Source organism: Anas platyrhynchos, chromosome 3, assembly GCF_047663525.1.
Source record: "Anas platyrhynchos isolate ZD024472 breed Pekin duck chromosome 3, IASCAAS_PekinDuck_T2T, whole genome shotgun sequence".
Lineage (NCBI taxonomy): Eukaryota > Metazoa > Chordata > Aves > Anseriformes > Anatidae > Anas > Anas platyrhynchos.
Window position 1 is genome coordinate 120,369,940 of NC_092589.1, and position 15,762 is coordinate 120,385,701.

Sequence of the window (15,762 nt, forward strand, 5' to 3'; positions counted from 1 at the left end):
ATCCCTGGAGGTGTTCAAAAGGCGTGTTGAGGTGGCGCTTAGGGACGTGGTGTAGTGGTAGACTGCTCAGTCCTAGGTTAACAGATGGACATGGTGGTCTTGGAGGTCTGTGCCAACCTAAATGATTCCATGGTCCTGTGAACTGGTTTCCAGGCTGACGAACATCAAAGCACACCACACAACCTGATTCAGGGGGGTTCCAAAGAACAGGCAGGAATCAAGGAAGTTTGTGGCCTGGTCAGGGCCTAGGCCTTTCTTTCTTGGGAGCCCGAGCCAAGCTGCTGTGGGCTAGGTCAAGGAGTTGAGTGCATCCATTGCAGTTAATCGTAGGTATTCTTGTTAGTGGTGGTTGGCAGTAATCTGTAATCAGGTAGAGAAGCTTAGGGAATAAAGCCTCGGTGTCCTCGTGTATCATGGACTCCTGTGAACCCCCAGCTGCAATTTCCTGCAACCCAAGGGTGACACAGGAAAGGTGTTGGGTGGCAGTGCCTGCAGGGTGGTAGGGGACATCCCTTGGCACAGATGTCCCTCCAGACATCTTCCAGTGCTTGTTTTACCACCTCTACCAGGGTGCACCTCCCCAGTTTGGTGCCGCTCAGCCCCGGTTTGGACCTGTTTGACCTTCGGAGGATGCAGGCCTGAGCAGCTCCAAGGGGCAGGAGAAGGACAGCAGCTCAGCTCTGTGCTGATGTCCCAGGATCCCAGGACTGGAACAGCCGGACAGACTGCCACAATCCCCGGACATCCCGAATCAACAGCCCCAGGAGGTCATACAGCAGCCAAGAAGAGGAAGCCTTGAGTGAGCATCCTCTTGTGCATCCCTCTGGAGCCCATGGTGCTGCAGGAGGTTACCAGCGTGAAGGCAGGGGAGGCAAAGGAAGGGATGGGCAGCAGCTGGGGCACACCAGGAGATGTGCTGAAGAAATCCAGATTCTGAAGGAGCAGGGGCAACAGGACAGGGGACACACAGAGAGTGTCATCTGCCTGGATGTCCAGAACAGCCCCAACAGGATCCCTCAGCACAATGGCTTAGAAAGGTAAGGCTGGGATAAGAGAGAGGGTCCTAACATGAAAAAGCAGTTACTGAAAAGGGAGAAAGAACAAATGGTTAATTGTCACTGTGGAGGGAAGCCTCCGGGGAACACCCCCTGAACGCTCAAGAGAAGATGGGAGCTGTGGTGGTGGCACTGACCGGTAGTAAGGGGCTGCAAACACCGCGCACGGCTGTGGCAGGATGGAAGGAGACCGGCTGCTGAAAGGGCAGACTGCTCTGCAAAGTGATGCACACCCAAAAACAGGCTCAGCCTCACGCCTCCAGGGATGAATATGATGCCAGCTACTGCTCCCCAGGCGAGACCTTGGGGTTGTAACAAGCAGGTCCACAATGGCAAAGATGTTTGAGCCAGGGAGCTGGGAAGAAACGTGTCTGCGGGGCAGGGGAAAATGTGCACGTGGCAAGGGTTTGCTGGGACAGGAGCATGCTTGCTGGAAGCATCCTGCTTTGTGAAGCCTGGAGCAGACGGAGCTTTCTCCCACCTGACCATGGGAGCAGAAAGGAGCCACCAGCACAAGGAGCTCCTGCCCCTGCAGCACCCCCACCGCCAGCAGGAGCACTGATTCCCACTCTGGGCATTCACATCTTCAACACGTGCTGCTATATTGGCTGTGTCCTCTGCTGGGGTCTGCTGCCCTCAGACTGGAGACTTTGTTTATTCAACATTTCTGTGCAAAAACCCGCTGGGCCCCAGCACCGCTGCTTACTCCTTGGGATCAGACACGTGGGTTTCATCCAGACTGCAGCCCATGGCTCCTTCAGAACAGTGAGCAATAAAACACACACCACACTTTGCTCCATTGCTGAGGGCACCCAGCTGCTTTTTAAAGCCATAATTTCACCTGTCTTGTGTTTTGTTTTTTTTTTCTTTTTTTTGTTCTTTTTTTTTTTTTTTTTTTTCCCTAATGAAAATTACTTTAAGTGTATTAAAAGAGCCTCAATTAGGTGACAAAACTGCAGGATATGCCAGCGGGCAGGGTTTGGTCTTGATGCTCCCCCAGCTCTCTCCTGTGGCTCTGCAGCCCCATACCCAAAATCTGGCCCTGGTGCTGCAGAGGTCACCTAGCACTGCAGGAAACAAACATGCACACATCACCGTGAGTTTTGTCTTAAAAAGCCATCATCCTTCCAGCTCCCAAGGAAAACAGGAATAGAAAAAAGAAAGAGATGAACAGAAGGGGAGGGAAAGGAAAACCACTACAAGCTGCAGCTCAGCTGGCTCAAATTGAAATTGGAGCTCTTAATCCACGAAGAAACATCTATACGCAAATCCCCCTGCTGCTATTTTTGCCTTCCTAAAACTAGTGTTAGCCCTGGAGTTGGCAGAGCCATTAGTCATTAAATAAGCAACCAGCTGCTGTGGCCACAGGGGTGTTTCAAGCAGCCTTCTGGCAGGGTGCTGCAGACCAGCAGGGACACGGTGGGGTGGCAGTGAATGGGGACGGGGATTGGGACACCCTCGGGCACCCACGCTCCAGCACAGCCTCCATTACCAGTGCCAGGCTGCTGCTCACAGGTCAAAGTGGTGAGCAGGTGAATTTGTTCCCCAGTAGTATTTCTGGAGCAGAAGAGAAAAATATCAGTCTTATAAATAAACCAGTAAATGCTCTGAGTTGTGCAATGACATCAAAGGTGCTCCCAACAAGAAACTCACACCGAGAGCCCCCAGCTCCCCAGTGCCCTGAAGCTCCTGGAGTTTCCAGGGCTCAGGCAGCCCCATGGATGCTCAGAAAAATCCGGGGGTGCTCGAGCAACCCCAGGGATGCGTGGGCAGTCCTGGTGAAGCTCAGGCAGTCGTAGGGATGCTCCAGCAGCCCCCAGACGATGCTTGGACACAGGCTGCTTGGTGATGCTCAGGCAAATCCAGCGATGCTCCGGCAGCCTCGGGGATGCTCAGGAGCTCTGAGTGCTTGGGCAGCCGGAGAGAAGTGGGCACAGGCACGAGGGGAGCGCCCTGCTGCAGTACCATGCATGCAGACAGCACAGCTGGTGTTGCCTCTGCACGTCCTCCCAGGCTGTGCTCTCCAGCAGTTTCTGCATTCTCCACCCTCCCATGGTGACCAAATCCACTTTTCATGGGAGCAGGGCAGTCCCCAGGCCAGGCAGACCCTCGGGGACATGCGGCCACCCTGCAGCTGCACCACTGCCCTGGTCGCTCCCATTGCTGCGAAAAGGAGCTGCCAGAGCCCCAAAACTGCAACTGCTGAGTTTGGGGCTTCTCCTGGGGGGGAGACAGCCCCAAAGGGAGTCTGGTGCTGCCCCCAGTGAGATTTGGGATTAGGGGAGGTGAGGTTTGGGATTTGGGGAGCCATGCCAGCAGGGACTACAGGAGTAAAAATACAAACGGGTGCAAAACCAGATGGCACAGCATGAAACAAGCTGTGGTCCATGCAGGGGAATGGCACGACCTGGCCCCAGCCAGTGCTCCACAGCCCTATAAACTCGGGGTCCCCAGCCCCCTGCAAGCCCCGGCCCCCTACAAGCCCCAGACCCTGCTCTTTGCAGAACAGAATGGGCAAATTGGGAGTGAGCCCCCATCACCCAGTAACTCCCCTGTCACCCACCACGCTGGCACCCTCAGGCTGCCCTGGCTGTGCCCCAGACCCCCGGGGGATCTGGGCACATGAGGGGCACATTTCGGACGGCTAGTGGACGGAGCGGGAGTGCAGGTGGTGTTTTCGTCCATCCCTACGTTGACAGGGAGGGGTACGGAGAGGACAAGGAAAGCCCACCTGTTAAACACGTGGCTCCGGGGCTGGTGCCTACGCAGAAATCTTGGGTTTTTCGACCATGGGGCAGTTTACTCAGCACCTGGTCTGATGGCCGTAGGCGGGTCCCTATCCTTTAGGGGAAAAAGGATCCTGGGCCAGGAGCTGGCGGGGCTCATTGATAGGGCTTTAAACTAGGTAAGAAGGGGGATGGGGCCGAAGCAAGGACTGTTGGGGCTGTGCCAGGGGGAGCAATGGCAAGGCCGGAGGATAAGGTAAAGGCCCAGCTGAAGTGCATCTACACCAATGCACGCAGCATGGGTAACAAACAGGAGGAGCTGGAAGCCATCGTGCAGCGGGCAGGCTACGACTTGGTTGCCATCACGGAAACGTGGTGGGACCAGTCTCATGACTGGAGTGCTGTGATGCCTGGCTATAGGCTCTTCAGAAGGGACAGGCAGCACAGAAGGGGTGGCGGTGTGGCTCTCTATATTAGAGAGTCTTTCGATGTTGTAGAACTCGAGGCTAGGAATGACAAGATCGAGTCCCTTTGGGTTAGGATCGGCAGGGACAAGGCTAGTGTCCTGGTCAGGGTCTGCTATAGACCGCCGAACCAGGATGAGGAGACGGATGAGGAGTTCTACAGGCAGCTGACAGAAGTTGCGAAATCTAAAGCGCTTGTACTCGTGGGGGACTTCAACTTCCCTGACATATCCTGGAAGCACAACACAGCCCAGAGAAGCAGTCTAGGAGGTTTCTGGAGAAAGTGGAAGATAGCTTCCTGACGCAGCTGATTAGTGAACCTACCAGGGGTGGTGCCCTGCTAGACCTTCTCTTCACAAACAGAGAAGGACTGGTGGAGGATATAACTGTCGGGAGCTGTCTTGGGCAGAGTGACCACGAAATGGTGGAGTTCACTATTCTTGGCGAGGCCAGGAAGGGAACCAGTAAAACCACTGTATTGGACTTTCGGAGGGCTGACTTTGGGCTGCTCAGGACACTAGTTGGTGGAGTCCCTTGGGAGGCGATTCTGAAGGGCAGAGGGGTCCAGGAAGGCTGGGCGCTCTTTAAGAGGCAAATCCTAATGGCGCAGGAGCGGTCTGTTCCCATGCACCCAAAGATGAGCCAGCGGGGAAGAAGACCAGCCTTGCTCAACAGAGAATTGTGGATTGAGCTTAGGAGAAAAACGAGGGTTTATAATCTTTGGAAAATTGGGCAGGCCACTAGGGAGGACTGTAAGGATGTAGCGAGGCTGTGCAGGGACAAAATTAGGAAGGCCAAAGCTCATCTGGAGCTCAATCTGGCTACTGCTGTTAAAGATAACAAAAAACGCTTTTATAAATACATCAACACCAAAAGGAGGACAAAGGAGAATCTCCATCCTTTACTGGATGCGGGGAGAAACTTAGTTACAAGAGATGAGGAAAAGGCGGAGGTGCTTAATGCCTTCTTTGCCTCAGTCTTTAGCGGCAATACCGGTTGTTCTCTGGATACCCAGTACCCTGAGCTGGTGGAAGGGGACGGGGAGCAGGATGTGGCCCTCACCATCCACGAAGAACTGGTTGGTGACCTGCTACGGCACTTGGATGTGCACAAGTCGATGGGGCCGGATGGGATCCACCCAAGGGTACTGAGAGAACTGGCAGAGGAGCTGGCCAAGCCCCTATCCATCATTTATCAGCAGTCCTGGCTATCGGGGGAGGTCCCAGCTGACTGGCGGCTAGCAAACGTGACGCCCATCTACAAGAAGGGCCGGAGGGCTGACCCGGGAAACTACAGGCCGGTCAGTTTGACCTCAGTACCAGGGAGGCTCATGGAGCAGATCCTCTTGGGAGTCATCATGCGGCACTTGAAGGGCAAGCAGGCGATCAGGCCCAGTCAGTATGGGTTTATGGAAGGCAGATCCTGCTTGACGAACCTGATCTCCTTCTACGACAAAGTGACGCGCTGGGTGGATGAGGGAAAGGCTGTGGATGTGGTCTACCTTGACTTCAGCAAGGCTTTTGACACTGTCTCCCACAGCATTCTCCTCAAGAAACTGGCTGCTCTTGGCTTGGACTGGCGCACGCTTCGTTGGGTGAGAAACTGGCTGGATAGCCGGGCCCAAAGAGTTGTGGTAAATGGAGCCAAGTCCAGTTGGAGGCCAGTCACTAGTGGCGTCCCCCAGGGCTTGGTGCTGGGGCCGGTCCTCTTTAACATCTTCATCGATGATCTGGATGACGGCATTGAGTGCACCCTCAGTAAGTTCGCAGATGACACCAAGTTAGGTGCGTGTGTCGATCTGCTGGAGGGTAGGAAGGCTCTGCAGGAGGATCTGGATAGGCTGCACCGATGGGCTGAGGTCAACTGCATGAAGTTCAACAAGGCCAAGTGCCGGGTCCTGCACCTGGGGCGCAATAACCCCAAGCAGAGCTACAGGCTGGGAGATGAGTGGTTGGAGAGCTGCCAGGCAGAGAAGGACCTGGGAGTGATGGTGGACAGTCGGCTGAATATGAGCCAGCAGTGTGCTCAGGTGGCCAAGAAGGCCAACGGCATCCTGGCTTGTATCAGAAACAGTGTGACCAGCAGGGCTAGGGAGGTGATCGTCCCCCTGTACTCGGCTCTGGTGAGGCCGCACCTCGAGTACTGTGTTCAGTTTTGGGCCCCTCGCTACAAGAAGGACATCGAGGTGCTTGAGCGGGTCCAGAGAAGGGTGACGAAGCTGGTGAGGGGCCTGGAGAGCAAGTCCTATGAGGAGCAGCTGAAGGAGCTGGGCTTGTTCAGCCTAGAGAAGAGGAGGCACAGGGGCGACCTTATCGCTCTCTACAGATACATTAAAGGAGGCTGTAGCGAGGTGGGGTTTGGCCTGTTCTCCCACGTGCCTGGTGACAGGACGAGGGGAAATGGGCTAAAGTTGCACCAGGGGAGTTTTAGGTTAAATGTTAGGAAGAACTTCTTAACCAAAAGGGTTGTTAGGCACTGGAACGGGCTGCCCAGGGAGGTGGTGGAGTCACCATCCCTGGAAGTCTTCAAAAGACGTTTAGATGTAGAGCTTAGGGATATGGTTTAGTGGGGACTGTTAGTGTTAGGTTAGAGGTTGGACTCGATGATCTTGAGGTCTCTTCCAACCTAGAGATTCTGTGATTCTGTGATTCTGTGGGTACCAGGACCCCATATGCAGTCAGGCTGCCGTGCATGGGTACAACAGGCTCCCAGCAAGGAGTGGGGACCCTTCTACCTCGTGCCCACAGCCAAGGCTGCCTCTCCTTGCTGTCTGGGAGGCAGCAGGTCCCTCAAGCACAGCCACACCAGTGGTTTCACGGCTCCAGCCACGTTTGTTGAGGCCCTCAGCCCTGCCCTGCTGCTCTGCACACCCTGCCAGCCCCGGGGTCGGAGGCAGAGGGTGCCCCAGCACCTCCTTCGTGGGCTCCCCCATCGATGCGCTGCTCCCGGGCACAGCCAAGGAAGGTGTCACACCTCCATGTCCCCTCTCTGTATCCCTCACACCCTGGGCTTGCAACAGGATCTGGTGGCTGGGTTATTGCCACAGTGCTCCCCACACACCGCAGGTCGCAGTGGCACCTTGTGGGACCCGGTGTCACCCGGCAGCAGGTGGCTCACGGGGCGAGGGGCGAGGGCAGGCTCCTTCTCGCGCAGCCCTGCCTCTCCAGCCAGGTTTGGGTTTTTCTGGGGGACACGGTGGCCTCGGGACTCCTTCCAGCACCGCTTCCATGTCGTGTGCTTAATTCCAGCCGCTGCTTTGTCATCCCATGGCATCGCCTCCCTGCTCGCAAGCTCCTGTCCACGTCACTCTGAGGATAGAGGTGACCACAGTCCATCTGGAGGCACCCCCGGCGTCCTCACGGCCGGTGCCCCCCGTGGATGCGCTAAGGGGGATGCTCACCCCCGACGATGCTCAGCAGCTCCTCCAGCTCCTGCTGCAGCCGCAGCCCCAGCAGCTCCCGCAGCAGCTCCCGGCGCTGGCTGCAGGGGGCGACCCCCATGCGCCGCAGGATCCCCTCGGTCATTCGCAGCAGGGCCCGGCCGCTGACCCCGTGCTCGGCCGCCAGCTGCACCAGGTCCCCGTCCCCGCACCGTGCACCCAGCCAGGCGCACACCTCCGGCACCGACCACTGTGCTGGGGGCCCCTCCGAGACCTGCACCGGGAAGAGAGGGGTGAGCTGGGGTGTCCCCTCACCCCCCCAGCCCTTCCCTCCAGCCCCGTGGGGGATACGGTTTCAGGTTGGCTGCTCCATGCCCAAATTCCACCCCTCCTCGAAATGGGACCCTTCTGCCATCCCCGTGCCCATGCTGGTGCCGGTGCACACATCCCCGTGGGGTCTCCCGTTCGCCCCCGGGGACACTCCAGTCCCCAGCCCCCAGCCCCTGCCCTCGCTCACCTCGGCCAGCGAACATCCCTCCGACAGAACCTCGGCACCATCCTGCACCTCGGCACCATCCTGCGCCTCGGTGTCCATGTGGGGGTCCGGCAGGGCATGGGGGCAGCTGGGGCTCCCTACAGAGGGGGCTGCAAAAGCTGGGGTGAGCACAGCCCCCTGCACCCCGATTCCACACCATCCCCTCGGGTGTGGTGGCTGCCCTCCCCCAGTGCAGACCCCTCCTGCCCACCCAATTCCCGTCCCCCCAGTTGGAACTGGGACAAGGCCCCAGCACCCATCCTGCCGCGTGGGCGCACGGAGCCGGGCACACCCGGGAAGCGAGGCCAGCCCCAGCTCCCCACCACCTCCGCAAGCCCTGGGGGGCTCCGGCGTGCCCTGGCACCCCCAAGCCAGCCAAGACCCCTTCCCCAGCCCAACGTCCTCCTCCCCACCACCCTGCAGCTCACAGCTCTGCCCTGGGTCGAGCAGGAACCCACCGCACGGGAAGCAGGAGAGCAAAAGGAACCTTTGCCCGGGCGCTCCCTCTGCAGGCACCCCAACAGCACCCAAGGCTGCCAGGGGCGCAGCTGCTGCTCTGCGATCTCCAATCGTGCTCCCCCTTCCTCTTTGCCCTACCCCAGCCCTGGCTGCACCCTCCCCACACAGCTCCAGGGGTTGGTGAGACCCCAGCCAGAGCCAGACGCGAGGTTTTCCAGGGGTTGGAGGAGGGCAGAGTGGGGCAGCATCCTTACCACAACCAGGTCCAGGAGCTCTGCAAAGGCTCCCCCCTCTCCCGTCCCCATTAGGTGCAGAAGGGGCCCATCGCAGCCCGTCCCACGGGGTAAAAGCCCCCACGCAGATCGACGCGGGGCGCACCGCAGCAGCCTCACCTCCAGCGCGAGCGCCAGAACAGGGCGAGCCCCGAGGATGAGTCACATCCCGAAGGGTGCAGCCCTGCCCCTACCTGCAACAGTCCCCACTGCCCGTGCCCCCCTTCCACGCAGCCCCGGGGGGGTCCTGGGGCCAGCTCAGTGCCCACGCAGGCAGCGCCAGGCTCAGTAGCAAAGCGAGCACCCAGACATCGCAGTCGGGTGGTGATAGGTATCTTTAAAGGCTGCTGAAGCCAACACATCCCGCGAAGTAGGAGTGCACCAAGCTATTAAGCAACTTCCAGGGGTGGGGAGAAAAAAAAAAAAAGAAAAAAAAAAGAAAAAATAAAGTCTTGTGCATCCAGGTAGACGCAGAGCTGGCAGGACGTTGACGGAGCCCTGGGAACGTGCTCCTACGTGTGTGGGAACGCCGGGGAGTGCAGTGGTGCCGCTTCACACCATCCTACCCCAATGGGCTGGGAGGCATGGAAAGGAGGGTGAGGATCAGTGCCTGGTCTCCACAGCACCCCTCCCCATCCCCAGACCCCAAAGGGACCTCTGCCCTGTGAAGCTCTTGGTGACGTGGACGCCCCCAGCTACCCAAATGTGGGCAGAGGGATGGATTTTCAGCCACTCCGGCTGCCCAGAACGGTCCGACCGCAGCAGAGCCTCCCTCTGCTGGGACACCAGGTCCACGAAGCACACGAGGTGTTTATAGAAAACCAAAGTGCTGCCCCTGCTCCTCAGCTTCCCTCCCACCCACAGGCAGCTCAGCACAGAGCAGCAACATTGCACAAGATTTCCAGCCAGCACCAAGCAGGCAGCACCCGCTGTCCCACCCAGCTCTTATCTCAGCTTTGCCTCCACAATTGCAGGGCTGCTCAGCAGCAGGTGGCTTGCAGAGGCAAGGTTCCTTCCGTACAAGGGAGCTGAAGATTTTTTGCAGGGTGTTTTGGAAGATTTCTGTAGTGCCTGGCATAGCCCAAGCCACCCTCATCGTAATAAAAACATGAAAAGGTGAAGGAGGAAAAAAACTCAGAACATTAACCAAAAGGGCAGAAACAACAATCTCATGTTCCCAAAATCCTGGGAGAATGAGTCTGCAGAACCGATGTTTGTTTCTCACCAGCTTGTTTCTGCCCAAGTGTTTTTAAAATTCAGAAACAGGGACAGGGTAACACCAAAACTGTGGAATTAGGTGCCACAGAGAAGCAAGGGAGAGGGGGAAAAACAAACACCAGCAAAACTTTTTTTTCTCTCCTGGTTTATTGTGGCAAACATCAGCGAGACTCAATTCTGAGGCAATTTGCTAGTTCCATGCTGTTCAGACATTGTGCAATCTTCCCCCTTTGAATCAGGTCAGCCACTTGAGTTTAAACCTGCTTCTGAAGTTGTTACTCCCTACAACGGCACGTTACCCCACATCTCAGCCTGCCGACATTCAACACTTTGTGGATCTCCTCACCTCTGAGCTTCATTCTTTGTACAGCACTTGGGAATCCTTCTTTTTTTCTTTTCCAGGGAAAAAGAAAATAATAAATCTTGCTTCCTGAAGAATTACAGGAGAAATCAGACTGGTTACAAGGACCTTGGAGACACTAAGAGCCGCATTAACTTTTATTTTCCTCCACCTGGAATACGTCTTAGAGTGTGTTTATTAGCTGAAAATTACCAGCAGTGTAGCTAAAAGGTATTTACAAAGGCCACCAAAAATCCTTCCCAAGAAGGATTGTTTGTATCTTTTTATTAGTGCATTGAAATGGCATTGCCAGGCACAGAATACTCGTTGATGAATACTCCTTCAGCAGTCCCTTGTCCCATTACTGAGGGTAAAGCTCCACTAGCATCGCGTGCCCCTAGAAATGGAGAGAAAAAGAGAACAGGCACAGAAAGGACTGCGTATTACAGGCAGCAGTCAACAGGAGATGCCCACCTCCCGCCCATACTAAAATAAAGGTGAGGTGGGAGCCCAGAGCTGACTCACGATCAGATTTGCTCTGGCAGCTCCGTGCCAGCACAGGGCTGCTCCAGGTGCCGAGGCAGACCAGCACACCACGCTGCTCCCAAGGCAGCCCCTAAAGCACTCAGCGAGGGGCGAGCCAGGGCCAGGCCCTCGGGTTACCCACAGAACTACCCCCAGGCAGCACAACGCTCAACCAGGGCTCCCATCCCCAGCCTGATGGAAATCAGGAACATTCCATCTCCCACCCATTTTTCTTGTAGTGTGGGTAGTTAGGGTCTGGCGGCCGGAAGATGTCACGCTGTATGGAAAGGTGGAGCCCCTCCCTTGATGGACAGTAGCGTGTGGTCTGTGGCGTAAGCAAGCGGAAGTGACGCTGTGGGCCTCGGCTATATAACACCGTGTAACTCGGCAATAAACACTGTTATAAAAGGCTCAGGATTCAAATTAGGATTAAATGAAAAATAGGATTTATTAAAGGAATATAAAGGAATAGAGGTAAGCAAACAGCGCTGGGTGCACCGGGAGTCTCCGCTCCACCAGGACGCACACCAGTTACATCAAGCAGCTGATTTTTATGCACCTAGACTAATACATATTCATTACTACTTCTAAAAAAATAGATTATTATAATTAGCTTCCGGGGTCCAGTCCCTCCTACTGGAGCATGCGCATCAGTCTCCTCTGGGGGTCTCTAGGGGTCTTTCATGCTGAAGGCTCGTAGTCTTCCTCTCACCCTTTGTACTTACTCGGCACTATTCCAAGTTTATGGAACACTCTCTGTACACTCTCCACAGGTCTTGTCTCCCAACCGTCCTTCAGCTTCTTTTTTCTTCCTCTTAATCTCTTGGCCCCCCTGGCCAGATACCAAGGATCTCATAACAGTCACAGGCAGTCACCAGTTGTTATCAGTTGTTCTGAAACTCCCAAACAGCTTGACGACTCACAAGCAATTAAAACATTCTTTTCCAGCTATTTACACTCGTCTACAGAACATCTATAGCAGTGTTAAATCAATCTCGAAGAAGACAGAAAAAAAACCTGTAACTGTTAGAACTAGAAGTCAGGACTAACAAAATCAAACAGGTTCATAAATTCAAGGAGTGTCTTCTGAAGACGTGATAAATTGACTGGAATGAGGGGGAGACTGGGACACACTGCATCCGTGGTTCAAGAACTAAATTGCCAGTGCAGGGCCCAGAGGTAGACAGGATTCAAACAGAATTGTTCTTTATGGACACAAATTTATGGACACGAATTGGAATTGTTAAAACATTCCTCACAACACCATTTGCCATCCACCACATTGGTGTCTGTGAGCCGATGGACCGAGCGGCCTGGGGTTGGCCGCCGTGCCGTTTCTGAACCAGGTCGCCACTGCCCCTGAAGGCAACAAGTGGTGCCAAAACCCGGGAAAACTCCTGGATTCGGGTGAACGGCGGCCGGAGCGGCAGGACCAGCCCAGCGGGGAGGACGCTTCCGGCCCAACAAGGAAGATGGAAACCCTTGTGAAGGTCGTATCAAAATTACACAAGCAATGGGGTGGGTTAGCTGAGGAAGCCAGGGGCACCACTGGGGATCCAGGGTCTGATGAAATCTGGGCGAGACCACCGCCATATATGCCCCAAGACGGCGCCAAACTAGAAGACGAAGGGTGGGGCGAAGATGCCTCCGGCGGGAGTGGGGAGGAAGTGCTAGATTTAACTAAAACGTGCAAATGGTGGAGGAGAACAAGAAAGAGAAGGGTTGTGGGGGCAACCAGGAAGGAGGTAGAAACGTGAGCGAGGGGCAGAGAGCCAATCAGAACGTCCATCCAAAAAATGCTCTTGTGGGGCAAACACCTCGCCGAGAAGAAGGCGGGGAGAGCCACGAGGGAGAGAACGGCCTGCCCGCAAGGGTGGTGGGCTCGATGGAAGGGTACTGGAACTCGGAGGTGACTAGTCAGTAGAGTTCCGACTCCGGATCATGTACTGATTCAAATTCGGAGGAGGAGGAAATGGGGACAGATAGAGTCAAAAGCAAAAATATCCCCATCCGAAATAAAGCAGAACCGTGAGGGGGAGAAATTCCTCTCATGGATTAGAGGAAAATTAAGCTTGTGTGCGTCGACTGGGCCCCGTTGGCCACACTAGCGTTCCCGGTCCAGGTGACGGACAGGGGACAGAGCGTCCACTCGCCAATAAACCCTAAGAATGTACAAGCGATTGTTAAAGCCATCGCGGATAAAGGGCTTAATTCTGCAATGGTCTCCACCCTCATAGATGGTGTTTTCGGGGGAGACGATATGCTCCCGTTTGATATAAAACAAACTAGTAGACTGATCTTTGACGGGGCAGGGATGATCGTTTTTAAACAAGAATGGGAGGACAACTGTACGAGACAACTGGCCCAAGTAACTGGGGTGGATCACCCACTCTATGGCTCTAGCCTGCAGCGGCTAATGGGTACGGACCCAACAATGATCACTCCCCAGGTGCAAGCCCAGGGCCTGCAGGCCCATTAAGTTATGACAACTACTCCTGCGGCCAGAGAAGCTATTCGTACAGCCTCTAGAGTTATTGCCAAACCATCGCCATGGTCAACAATAAAACAAAGTGAAAGTGAGAGCTTTTCGCAATTTGTAGATCGTCTCCAGGCAGCGGTTGACTCTTCGTCACTGCCCATGGAGGCAAAAGGCCCAGTCGTAGCAGAATGCCTATGCCAGCAGTGTAATTTGGCAACCAAAGAAATCTTGCGATCACTGCCGGCAGGATTGCGGACATGATTAAACATGTCGCGAAAGAAGAGCACCTAACCCCGATCCAGGTAGCTGTTAGCACCGTAATAGCTAACGTGATGGCATGTTTTAAATGTGGCCAGGCAGGCCACATCATGGCAAATTGCCCTCAGTTGGGGAGTCCGCCAACAGCGCTCCCCCCATGCCAAAACAGACCCAGAAGACTGTGTTGGGCCTGTGGAAAGAAAGGGCACTTTGCCAAGGAATGCAGATCTAAATCCCAGGGAAACGGGAGGGGGAGAGGGCAATTGGGCCGCGCACAGCCCTCTCCCACTTGGGACATGAGGCAGTCCAACTATGCCAACCCCAGATGGGGTGCGGTGTCCCCGAACCCACTGCCCCCTCAAGAGGCGACCAATTTTATGGCTCAACCGACAGTCCAGCCAAACCTGTCCTTATCTCAGGGACAGCAAGGACCACCCTCTGGGGGCAAGACCCCAGGGTGGCCCTGGCAGTAAAGTGTGATAACCCGCCAGTGGTGTGGGGGATCTGTTCCCTTTATGATACCTTAAATGACACCACCGTTAGTGTCTCCTTTTTGATTGATACTGGAGCAGACATTACAGTTATCCCTGAGACGAGCTGGCCTCCGAGTTGGAAATTGGAAGATGTCCCCATGGTGGGTGGAGTTGGGGGATTAACCCAAGCTCGCAAGAGCGCTCAATTGGTTGTAATCACGCTCCACACTAAAAAGGGACCGGAGAAAACCATTACTCTCTTCCCACATGTCATGTCAGAAGTCCCTCCCCTGTTGGGAAGGGACGCTTTAGCCCTATTAAAAGCCAGGGTGACAAATTTACCATAAGGGCCACTGCCGCATACCCACTTCCACCGATTAGACTGATGTGGAAATCGTCCGACCCAGTGTGGGTCGAGCAATGACCCCTGTCGAGGCCTCGAATGGGTGCTCTTCTCGAGCTAGTCGACCGTGAACTACAACGAGGTCATATAGAGCCTTCTACTAGCCCATGGAACACTTCAGTTTTTGTAGTACCCAAGCGAACCAGTGAAGAATTTCGCCTCCTGGGTCCTGTCCAAACGTTGTTGCCTATGAACTCTATGATACCGGAAGGGCAACCTTGTGCCGTCCTTGATATTAAGGACTGTTTTTTCTCGATACCTCTACATGAAGAAGACAAGGAGCGGTTTGCTTTCTCTGTTGTGTTTCCAAACAGCCAACGCCCCAACTTACGCTTCCAGTGGAAAGTGCTGCCTCAAGGAATGATCAACTCGCCTACTATCTGCCAGATCACGGTGGATCAGGCGCTGGCGCCAGTTTGGCGCAGTGACCCTACCGCGACTATCATCCAATACATGGACGATACCCTGATCGCTGCGCCGTCAGGAAGTCAAGTGGACCAGCTAGTGTCAACAGTCTCAGAAACTCTAAAAACAAACGGGTTTGAAATCGCGAGCGCAAAAATTAAAAAAGGACCATGTGTAAGTTTTTTGGGAGTGGGGATCACAAGTTCTTACATAACCTCCCCCCCCCCCAGTTCGGGACATCAAAACGTTCCATGATATGCAACAATTAGTGGGATCCTTACAATGGCTCTGCAATATTGTCCTGCTTCCTCCCGAAACCATGGCTCCCCTGTACGATCTTTTAAAAGGAAAAAAACCATGGGAGCAAAAGACTCTGACAACAGAAGCAATGAACTCTCTCGATTTTATCGAGCGAAAAGTATCATCAAGCATGCTCGCCAGGTGGAACCCGAATGAACCACTTGATCTGTATGTATACTTCACAGAAAGGGGGAGAGTAGGGGCACTAGCCAAGGGCCCCCCTCAAAAAGTTCAACCAATACAGTGGACAGTCCTAGGAAAACCGTCACGTGCATTCTCTCCAGGAGTCGAGTGCCTTGGTAACCTCATCATGAAAGGCCAAAAACTCGCCCTAAGACACCTAGGTATCGAACCCGCCACGATATATCTACCCTTTTGTAAACAGCTGCTACCGCAATCAGTAGTGATGTCGGAATCTCTAGCCATAGCCCTTGCCGGATTTCGCAGAGAAGTTCAATACGCTATTAAGCC